This window comes from Pezoporus flaviventris, unplaced genomic scaffold (assembly GCF_033815535.1).
Source record: "Pezoporus flaviventris isolate CSIRO_AGI_PZ_B2104156 unplaced genomic scaffold, CSIRO_AGI_Pfla_v1 ptg000036l, whole genome shotgun sequence".
NCBI classification, from domain to species: Eukaryota; Metazoa; Chordata; class Aves; order Psittaciformes; family Psittacidae; genus Pezoporus; species Pezoporus flaviventris.
The window spans coordinates 39248295-39258868 of record NW_026892584.1 but is presented as its reverse complement, the minus strand read 5'-3'; positions in this window follow the sequence as shown (position 1 = coordinate 39258868).

Sequence of the window (10574 nt, the reverse complement as noted above, 5' to 3'; positions counted from 1 at the left end):
TCTCAGCTCACACTTAGGTCATCTCTACTCTCATATGTGACTCAAGGACCTTCACGGCCATTTCTCTCCACTGCTGCTAACAGGGGAGATGGCTTTTAGGGAGTGGGTTCCTCATGCTGTTAATTTTTGGTACACCATCACAATGCAAACATCATTGTGGATAGGTTAGCGAAATTCTTTATTATTTCTACTTCATTTCTAACTTGGATAGGTCCAGGAAGGAGAGAATGGTCTATCTCAATGTATTATGCCTGAAAAAAAAAAAAAATTCATTTGGTTTACATTATTCCGTTCAATGGCATAATTTTACTGATTAGCAGGGAAGTCAACCTCAAAGGTGATTTTTTCATTAATATCTCAGGTGGTCCAGACAATAGTACTGTAGAATCTAACTCAGTAATTGAGTTAGAAATGATACAGAACTGACTGCTGTTAGGTAAGAACCAAAATAACATGGTTTGGAGGATGCCATTCAGAGAGACTTGGATAAGCTCAAGAAGTGGGCCCATCTGAACCTCCTGAGATTCAAAAAGGCCAAGTGCAAGGTCCTGCACCTGGATCAGGCCAACCCCTGGCATCAATGCAGGCCAGGGGATGAAGGGATTTCCCCTGAGGAAAAGGACTTGGGGGTACTGATGGATGAAAGATTGGACACGAGTTGGCAGTATGGGCTTGCAGCCGAGAAGGCCAGTCGTATTTTGGGCTGCAACCAAAGCAGCGTGGCCAGCAGGTCATGGGAGGTGATTTTGCCCCTCTAGTCTGCTCTGGTGAGACCCCACCTGGAGTAATGTGTTCAGGTCTGGAGTCCTCAGTACAGGAAAGATATGGTCCTTTCTCTGAATGCAACGGGGAAAGGTGCTCCTCCTCTGTAAACAGTTTCCAAAACAACAGTTAAAAAAAATGGATCTTAGACTATAATAGTTATTCTTTTTCACACTGTGGCAAAATTAATTTACTGGATGTGAAACTTTGAACTGCCACCCTGGATAACATTTTCAATCTCTGATCCTGTTCCACATTCCTGACTTAGCCCTGTGCAGAGAAAAAATCTTGTTTCAAGGAGGACCTGAAGATTTCTGAAATCTGTTTTGAGATAGAAATGAAAGCCTTCCATTCCAAAATTCTCCACAAAAGTTAGCTCTGAGTTCATCAGAAATGTTTCAATGAAGTTGCTTTATTTTATTTTTAACATTGTGAAATCACATCTTACAAACTAAAATTAAACATGTAAACTTTTTTTCTTACACTCTTTAAATCCCTTTTTTGACTTACCTGAAATACACCCTGAAATTATTTTTCTTTCCAAAATAATATCTCATCAAGTATGATAGACTAATCAGATTTGGATATGAACAATAACTAGCTCTGTTTCTTTGAATAACCACATAAATTTATGACAGGATTAAAAATAAGGATATTAAATGCCTTCAAATCTGTAACAATATAATAAATGTCAGAACAGTTTTTTGTTTAATCTAATATTATTGAATCTACAACATTCAAGTTTTTAAGTCAGACAGCAGAAGATATTTTAAAGAACTTCTTTTAGCAACTGTGCTCCTATGTGGTGGTGGGTGACCGTTTGTTTTGCAGGCATCGCTCAGTTATCATAAGTGACAGAGATGCTCACATGCAATGAGATCACTGGGATGGCAAGCTTCCAAGTGCTGTTCTCACCAGGTGAGGGCAGTCATATTCCTTAATGAAAAGCAAGCAGCTGTCACCTTGGGAGAAAACCAGACTGGCCACCCACACATCGAGCCAGAGGGATCCTGCTTGGCCTGAGCTTTGTGTATAGCAGAGGAAAAGAAAAAACAGAAATGAGGAAAGGGAAGAACATATTTCATGAGCATAATTTATTTGTGGCTTTTGTCTTGCGTAGTCTGTCCTATTTGAACATCAATTGCTGTCATTTTGGCGGAAGCGGTGGCATTGGGATAATATACATATTTATGTGCAAAACAGACATGGAAATGCAGTCATCTTTGTCCCGATGCAATGAAAGACTGTAGCATCTGCATATCAATAGCCACAAATTCGATGTAGTTCTCAGTAGTGTGGTTTCTGAGAAACTCAAGGCAGGAGGGAGGGGAAGTTTTCAAGTCTTTTTTCCTATGGCACTGGCTTATTTTCTTCCTATTTGCAATCAGGAGGACAAATTCAGCAGAACAGATGATGATGGTGCAGATAATACCCACCTGGGTCAGAAAACCTCAGCGTGATCTGAATGAGGGATGAGAAACTCACCTTTGCCTCCGTTGGAGGAAAGACCAATTTTACTTGTCACGGTATCTCCATGGGAATAAAATGGCAGCTGCTGCAGCCTGTTAGTTAGGTTAGCTTCTCCAGAGACAGCCCTTCTGGATCCCTGGGGAATGTGAGGAATGAGATTAATGAATGCAATAACTGCTTGCTGCAAACTGTGTGAGCTGACCTTGGAGATCTCCTCAGTTCTATGACTCCTGCAATTATTTTGGCTCCTGAAGAAATTGGACAGCTAATGAATATCCTTGCCCCTCAAGTTTATAAAAATTAATTTGGCATTAATTTTGAAAGAAACACAGTTTTTAAGAGTTATACATCCTGTACTTTTTTAAAAATTAGGTATTAGTAATTGTCGAAGTTGGAAGAAGGCCAGATGATCAATGGTAGTACTTTCTTCCTTCATTCTTTTTCAGCAAAAATGCAAAAGGAAAGTGCACCAGGAAACTGGCACTGGGCTGACAAAGACATTCATGATATGATAGAACATTTGCTTGCAGCACTGCTAGTAAAATGTCTACTGTGAATGCACAGGGAAGAAAACAAGTATCACAAGGGCTGCAATGCTCAAAAGCTTTAACAATACTTCTAAAAGTTTAGCGGGCAAAAAATTAAGCTTTTACAAAAATATCAGTCAATTTATGTAGTCAGATGTTCAAAGGATTTCCCCTCCCTGTCTGCTTAACTCTTACTGATCTTTCCTTCTGTCTTTAAATTACAGGAAATTATCTGATACAAGCCCGGTGTGCGTGAGAATGAGAGAAATTCATCCTTCAATACAGAGGAGGGTATTGTTAGTAAGTTGCTATAGAATTAGAAATAAATTGCAAGTAACTATGTTTCACCTAATAGGGCAAGTTTCAAGGTCAATGTACCTTCCATAGAATAGTATTACTCATGTTAATGAAAAAAACAAAACATTTGAAAAAGGGAGTTCCCAGCCAAGTCAACAACATAATCCTTTCAGTCTTTATGTTTCAGTGTAAAATAAGGAACTACGTAAATCCCTTTTGAAAGCTGAACCAAACAAATGGTATATAAACCACTTTTAAATGTGCAAAAGAAAATTTAATAGGAATTGTTTTGTTTTGTGCAGTTTGCTTGCACAGCTCTTTGTTTCTCGGTGGGATAACAGAAAAGGCAGCTCCTCCTCCCATGTACATGTCTTTATTCTGCAGATGTTTCATAGTACAGTTATGTGAGATTCTTGTTTGTGAGGTTTTGGTTGTTTGTTGGTTGTTTATTTTTTTCCAAGTCTTATAATAAGCAGATTTCTATGAAATAGCTTTTTCTTGCTGACACTGCATTCATAAAAACATCTATCAGCTGCAGACAGTGCACCTATAACAACGGTATGCAAACATTATCCTCAATATACTCATTTCCAGCTCCTCTATATAGATTGCATTATGACATTTTTAACTGTTCAGATAAATCAGACTTTTTTATTTTTATCTCCCCTTTTATTTGATGGGAAACACATCACAGACTTACTACTTGATTTTCCAAGTTCTGCATTTCATGGCAGCTGCACATTATTAATCTTATTGAGCAGTAGCATATAAAAATACTTACATTTAAGAGAAAATTTTTCTTTTAAAGAATGCATTCTCTTCTACTTTATTACTATTTATTTTTATTGCTAAATAGGGGAATTCTGGTGAAACTTTTGCTGTATTTGAGCTTTAAAAAAATGGGATTCGTAGAGCTAACTATTGTATTCCCTTTTCTACATGTTCTAAATAATTATGAAAACTGTTACAGGTTTCATTTTTATCATTTGCAAACTTTGACACATCTCTAAGAGTGCAGAGGGAACCTACCTGTTTGTGTTAATTTCCAAGAAGACCATAGCAGCAAAAAGAAATATGTAGAGAGCAGAATGGCTAAGTAACAGAGGTCATGATACTGTGCAGCTGGTGGAAATATAGGCCTCAGGGCTGCGCCTCAAGGCCGCAATAATCTTGTGGTTAATGCTTATTCTGAGTTGCTCAAGAAACAGGATGTACATCTTGCTGAGATAAGCGCAACGGTAATGCTTGAGCAAGTTGGGACATGGTGAAACATGTTGAAACAAGAAGTGGTTACAGTTATTTAGAGACCCCTGCGTCAATACAGACTAACCAATGATTTTGCTGTATCCTGGCAGATAATGTACCTAACACCGCGGGCTATAAAAATGATTGTATCTTGCTAAATAAACGAGACTTGCTGACCATGATAGCATGAGGCTTGTCTCCCGCGACTCCAACAAAATACACAAGAGAGATACAAATCCTCCTTGCTTCCTCTTGTTGATCTTGAGGTGAAATGTCTTGTCCTTCCCCTTCCATATGAGACAATACTATAGGGACTGTGTTGTAACAAGTACATGTATTTGTAAGAATAGTCAAGGGTCTTTTCTGGAGAGCCCAGCCTGAGCTCCAACTGTTAGAAGTGCTACATCTCAGGGAGAAATTTGAGGGAGATGTGACCTGCTATCAGTACTTACTCTTCTGGTGACGTAACACACCATCTGCAGCCTTACAATCACCTTTATAGAAACTGAATGCTAGAGGAAGACTCAGTTGAGGTGAGGAATAAGCAATGTGAATGAACTACTTCTGAGCAATCAAAGTCCTGGTATCTTGCAAGTGTCTCTAGTGATAAAGAGAAAGGAAGCAACTTCGTTTTTTACAGTACAGTTTTTAGTGTAATGTCTTTATAGACTTTTCCATAAGATGTTGAAAGGTCTCTAATATGCACTGTTGAACTTCTTGAAATAATTTGTACACATTAGAAACAGTGCTATTTTAGTAGATGTATTGAAAGATCATCTTCTACAGAACAGTGGAAGGTATGAGTAACCTCATCTTTTCCTGCAGAGCCTGTCTCAGTTGCTACAATTTCAACTGCAATTGCACATCAGGAGGTACCGTGACTCAGAGTCATTCCTTACTGCCCAATTCCTATTTTCCTTTCTTGCACCTGAAGTGTTAGCAGTAAGTCAGGACAGTTTGGCTGGTAAGTGATTTGGAAGAAAGAAAGGGGATGGATATAAGAGAACTTGCTGTTATTAGAGGTCTGAATTCCATCATGCTTTGCTTTGCTGGGAAGACTGAAGGAAAAGACTTTTTTTGCTATTGCTGCTTTGCTAAACTTTACTAAACACTTCATGGTATGACCAAGCCTTCACTCATGTTCATGTCTTCTGAGCAGTGAATATAAGCAGAACCTCAGTAACTCTCATCAATGCAGTCCTATCCCTCAGGTTGAGAAAATTATTTTTCCATGTTCTTTCTCTGTGTTTCAGGGAGATTCTGCAATTTAACTGCCTGGAGCCAAAGTCCTACCATGCATCTGAGAAGCTTGTAGCACCTTGTTTATCATTCTGGAAAAACAGGCTGGATTTGCTGATGGTTTCATCATGTCATGGTAAATATTTCACTACCACTTCTCCTGTCTCTTACTGCCTAATCACATGCAGGCATCATTTGACTAGACCAAGATACTAGTTTTTGCAGTGCCAGCTGCAATATAACTTCATTGTTAAATGGGTTGTAATGAAATGCATCTCTTTTTGCCCAATATAGCCTAATACTCCCCTAGAAACCAGATTAGACCTGCACCTTCTGTGAGTTCCTGCAATGTTAATCTTCTCTCTCCCTCTCTGACTGGATTTTCTTCAGATGTCTTCAGGTATCTAATATCCAATTAATGGCATGGGAAACGCGAAGTCTTGGTGAAGAGGGATGGAAAGTGTGGTTTCCAAGCACGACTGAAAAGCATTTGTCAATCTTTACCAGAGCAAAACTATACCTTTTGTTACTGCAAGTTCGTACTTCAGTTGCCTCTACAGTTAAGTTACAAAACTGTAATTACATCCATCATCAGAATAGTTGCTGAGTGCACACAGGTGGGATGCCCATTACTGTGGAGTTAAACAGGTATACATGGGAGTCCTACTCTGCATCTGGAAGGAGAAAGTATCATCTGGCATTTTCTCTCAGTAAGATCCAAGCAACTCATATACCATTTGTTTATATAATCCCTGCTCTAACTTCATCTCTATACTTAGCCACTACACCTCCAAATTTTGGCTTCACTGCAGCAATGCATTCCATGATGACAGAAGGAATTCCAGCCTTAATGCTAAAAAGAAGGAACTTTCTTTGATCAGGCCTGCACATGGAGCAGAGGATTTCTGGAAATGGCATTTTCTGCATCCTGAGAGCTTTGTCATAAATCCAGACCCAAGGAACTGGAATTTAAATTTTATCAGGGATGCAAATGGTTTTCAGTCACTTTGTGTTTCTTCTGGCATGTATAATATACTGATGGCACCTTAGTCATCACTGTGTAGGAGTATGGAGTACATAACACACAGGTAAACTTCTTTCTTTTCTGTTTTGACCATAAAGGTTGAAAATCAAATGAGAATTTGGGAGAGCAGCTCCCAAAGAGCTGTTTCAACACAAAGCCATGGAGAAGTGAAATTGCACCTTGTGGGTTCACACCTGGGGATGGACACTTAGGCTAGAAAGCAGAAACCGTGAATCCTTCCCAAGGACAGACTATTCAGTGACCTTTCAAAATCAACATGCAATTTTTCAGAAATGTTCCTTGTCATTGTTTAACTCTAAACATGCACCCCCAACTTCTTATATCCACATTTTGTTTGCTTCAGCACTTCCAGCCTGAAGCGCTTAACACAATGGCCAAGCAGAGGAAAGCTGGATAAGAACAGAGACTGCTCTTTTAAATCCCCACAGAGTGCTGTTTGCCTCCAAATGAGCCTGTAAGGAAGGCTCATGTGCATCATTGAGTGTAGGGTTGTTTTCTAAGAACACACCCATACTGGTAATAGCAAGATATATTCCACTGTATAGCGTCCTGTCAACAGTTTGACTCTGTCAGAAATCTGCCAACTGGCAAAAGTCCTCAATGACAACTTTGACAAAAAGCCGGCAGTTCTGACAGCCAGTCTGTCTCCCGCAGCTCTCCCACACCCCTCTATACATCTATGTACACAGAGAGAGCATGAGGGAGAGAAAATATTTCCCAGAATTGCTTGTCCACATCTCTTTGCCACCGAATTAAATGCTTTTTCCCCACAATCTTTTACATATTACCTCTTTCTTGTAAAATTTACAGAGCAGTTCTGGAGAGAGATGAAATATTGATGGGCTAATCCTTTATTTAAAAAGCCACCAGATATGAATGGTTTGCTCTAACAATTTATTACCGATTCTGGGAAGACTGGGAAAATAAATGTTTCATATCTCTTTGCAACTGGCAGATGAAAGGAGTAAAATAGAAGTCAGCTCTGGAGAGCTGCAGCTTTTCACTGTTTGAAAGAAAATTTTAAAAAACTTAACCAGAATTTCAGGTGTTTTCTTGCTTAAAGGTCGTTGCTGATATATTTACAGGAGAACTTTTTTCTATTTTTTCTGTGTTACACCCACAGTGGAGCATTAGGACCTTAGATTAGCTATTAAGTGAAAAGGTCAGCATAGTTACAGGTTTGTAGCTTCAGGTCAAGAGGCAGTCTTCTGAAGGCATTCAACACCTCATTTTTCCATCTGCTTGCCCAAGTTCTGAGACTTTGTTTTCGGCATTGAAGTACTTTTTAGCCTGCTTTCCAGAACAGCTGGCTAAGTGGTGACACTCTTGCTATATTTCTACCACTTTATTAGATATATTCCCTCATTGCAGGCGCTCTTCCCATCCCTCTCCTGTCCTTTTTTCAAACAAAACTACTGGTCATGCTTGAGAAACAAATAATAAAATACTGTACTTTGCATTTGGAGGACAATGTTCCAGCTGAACCCATGAAAAGGCATAAAAAACCCCCAAAGGAGTAAATTACACTCCTGAAAGACTGTATGATGAAATGCCTCTACTGTATCCAAGACCAGACCTACAGCCACACTCTCCGCATGAGAATGAGGCTAAGAGAAATAATTACCTTGTAGGGGGTATTTGGAGAAATTATTGCTGAGTGCCTGCTTCGTAAGGCTGTTCCACTCTTCCTCACTGCAGATGGGCATCTGAAAAATGGTTGAGAAAAGCCATAATTTCAGTGTCAATCAACTGCCCTGCTTGCGTGGCTCTGAGTGGCTCAGCATGCAATAGGCAAGGCAAAATGTCCCCTCAAAACAGCTACACAGGAGGTCTGAATACAAATAATATGTTGCCTCACATATGAACTCCATTATCATTTCTAAACAAAACCTCATATAAGACTCTATTTTGTCAAAGATAAGTAATTAAGGGTATAAATGACATTTTGCAAAAATTATTTGGATACCACATCCGTGGTCAATATCTTGCGGCCACTTCCATTTTCTCTGAATACCTGCCTAAATGCACACATGAAAGACAATGGTTTCATGAAATTTGTTATCCCTTTAGCAATGGGGTTTAGTATTAAGATGACCATTGGCTTTTATGGCATCTTTGGTATACGGCATCAGTTTGAACACAACTGTCATGATCGTGTCTTGTGGCTTAGGGTGCCTCTTTACACTAGAGATATAACATTCTTATCCTGTTTTTATATTTCTTCCTTATTCTGAGCCTCCTACAGGGTCCGAATGCACATTCAAACCTGCTCAGATCTCCTTTGCAAAAGTACAACCCCTTTCACTCACTGAAGCCAGAGAAGGCTTTTCCCTCAGTAACTTTGCCAGAGACATGTTTATGAATGAAACCTGGGGATGGAAGCCATTGCCCTTCACATGGAGGTGGTTACATTAAGCAGTCTGACCTGTACTGGATAAGTTATACCTCATATAGTCCCCAGGTGTCCTACTAAACAAAGCTATAATCTAATTAAACTACATCCCTGTATCCAGGAAAACACCTGGTTGTTACAATGGCCCCTGCGGAGCTGGCAAGTGCTGCAGCATAGGGACTCCACTGCTGCTCTGGTTTCCTCCTTTCCTCTTGCAGTTCTAATGGTTGTGAGAGTCTGACACGGAGGTTTGCAGAAGGCACAGATTTAATTAAATGGAAGTTGTTCCTGTAGTTCTTTCTAGTATAGCTGAAAGCAGGTACAACGGCCAAGAGAAAATATAGGACATCAAACTCTTTTCAGCTGAAGTTTTTAGATCATGAGTATTTGTGCACTCAATATAGAAAACAGTAAAAAAATAAAAATAGCCTTCAGTCAAGTTACACCTAAACTGAATTCTCACTGTAACTGAACTAAGGCAAAGTGTGTTAGACTGATAATCCTGAAGTAAGAAGATAAAATTTAGCAGCATCCTTTCTGTACACACATATGCATTACAATTCCAGTGTAGATTTCTTGCTGTTCTGATCAAGCCCCCAAAATTACCTGCCTTAAAAATAGTTACAGTGTTGTTGTTATGCTCTGAGTCCATCACAAATAGCTTTGCCCAGTCTGCTAGATGTTTCTTTCAATTCCCTGCATCAGTATCCTGCGTGTATTTGGTGTATTCAACACTGCATAATACTAACAGGGTTTTAATTCCAAAATTTTTTTCCAGTCAGCACTTGCTGGGATTTTTGTGTGGCTCACCAACAGTCAAACCCAGGGGCTCAAACTGTGATAGAAAGATGAATACAGAAAATGTCATGAAAGCTGTGAAAAGAAAATTCAATCTCAAGTGAGTATTGGCAGAAATATAACCTTTGTCATTATAAAGAGGTACTGTGAAAACTGATTTTGCCACAAAAGTTTTCTAATGTAACAAAACCAAAAAAGCAAAGGCCTTTTAATTCATCCAGCCAATGATATACAACATGTTGCACAGATACCAACCAAAGGTGAAAAACGGAGCAAATTTCCAAATACATTTCAAAGTCCCTATTTTATTCAAAACCAAGAGATGAGACAGATTATGCAGGTAGAAAGGCTGCTCTGAACTACTAAATTATGTGGAAGGAATTCATACTCTCTGGAGATAAGCAAAGGTATCATTTATTAATTTTTACAAATATTAATTTTATAGAGCCTTGTTTTCACTGCTGTTAAAATAAGCAGAAAAAAACTTATTGGAAAGCATTTACTAAAAGTCTAAAAAGGATTCAAAGGCTTTTCTTTTTTGCACAAACCCTTGTGTATTATGTATAGTTTGTGCCATCAACCTACTCAGGGTGGATAGAAGAGGTTAAATTTTTGGAAGGCATTGACGGCCTCCCCTTACCAACATTTCAGTGTCAGTAAAGCAATGGAAAGACAACTGGAATGGGAATTCAAACACACAGGTGTTGTGGTTTAAAGCCAGCTGGTAACTAAGTATCACCCAGCTGCTCCCTCACCCAATTTCCCCCTCCTCAGGTTGTTCGGATAATCAAAGGGATGT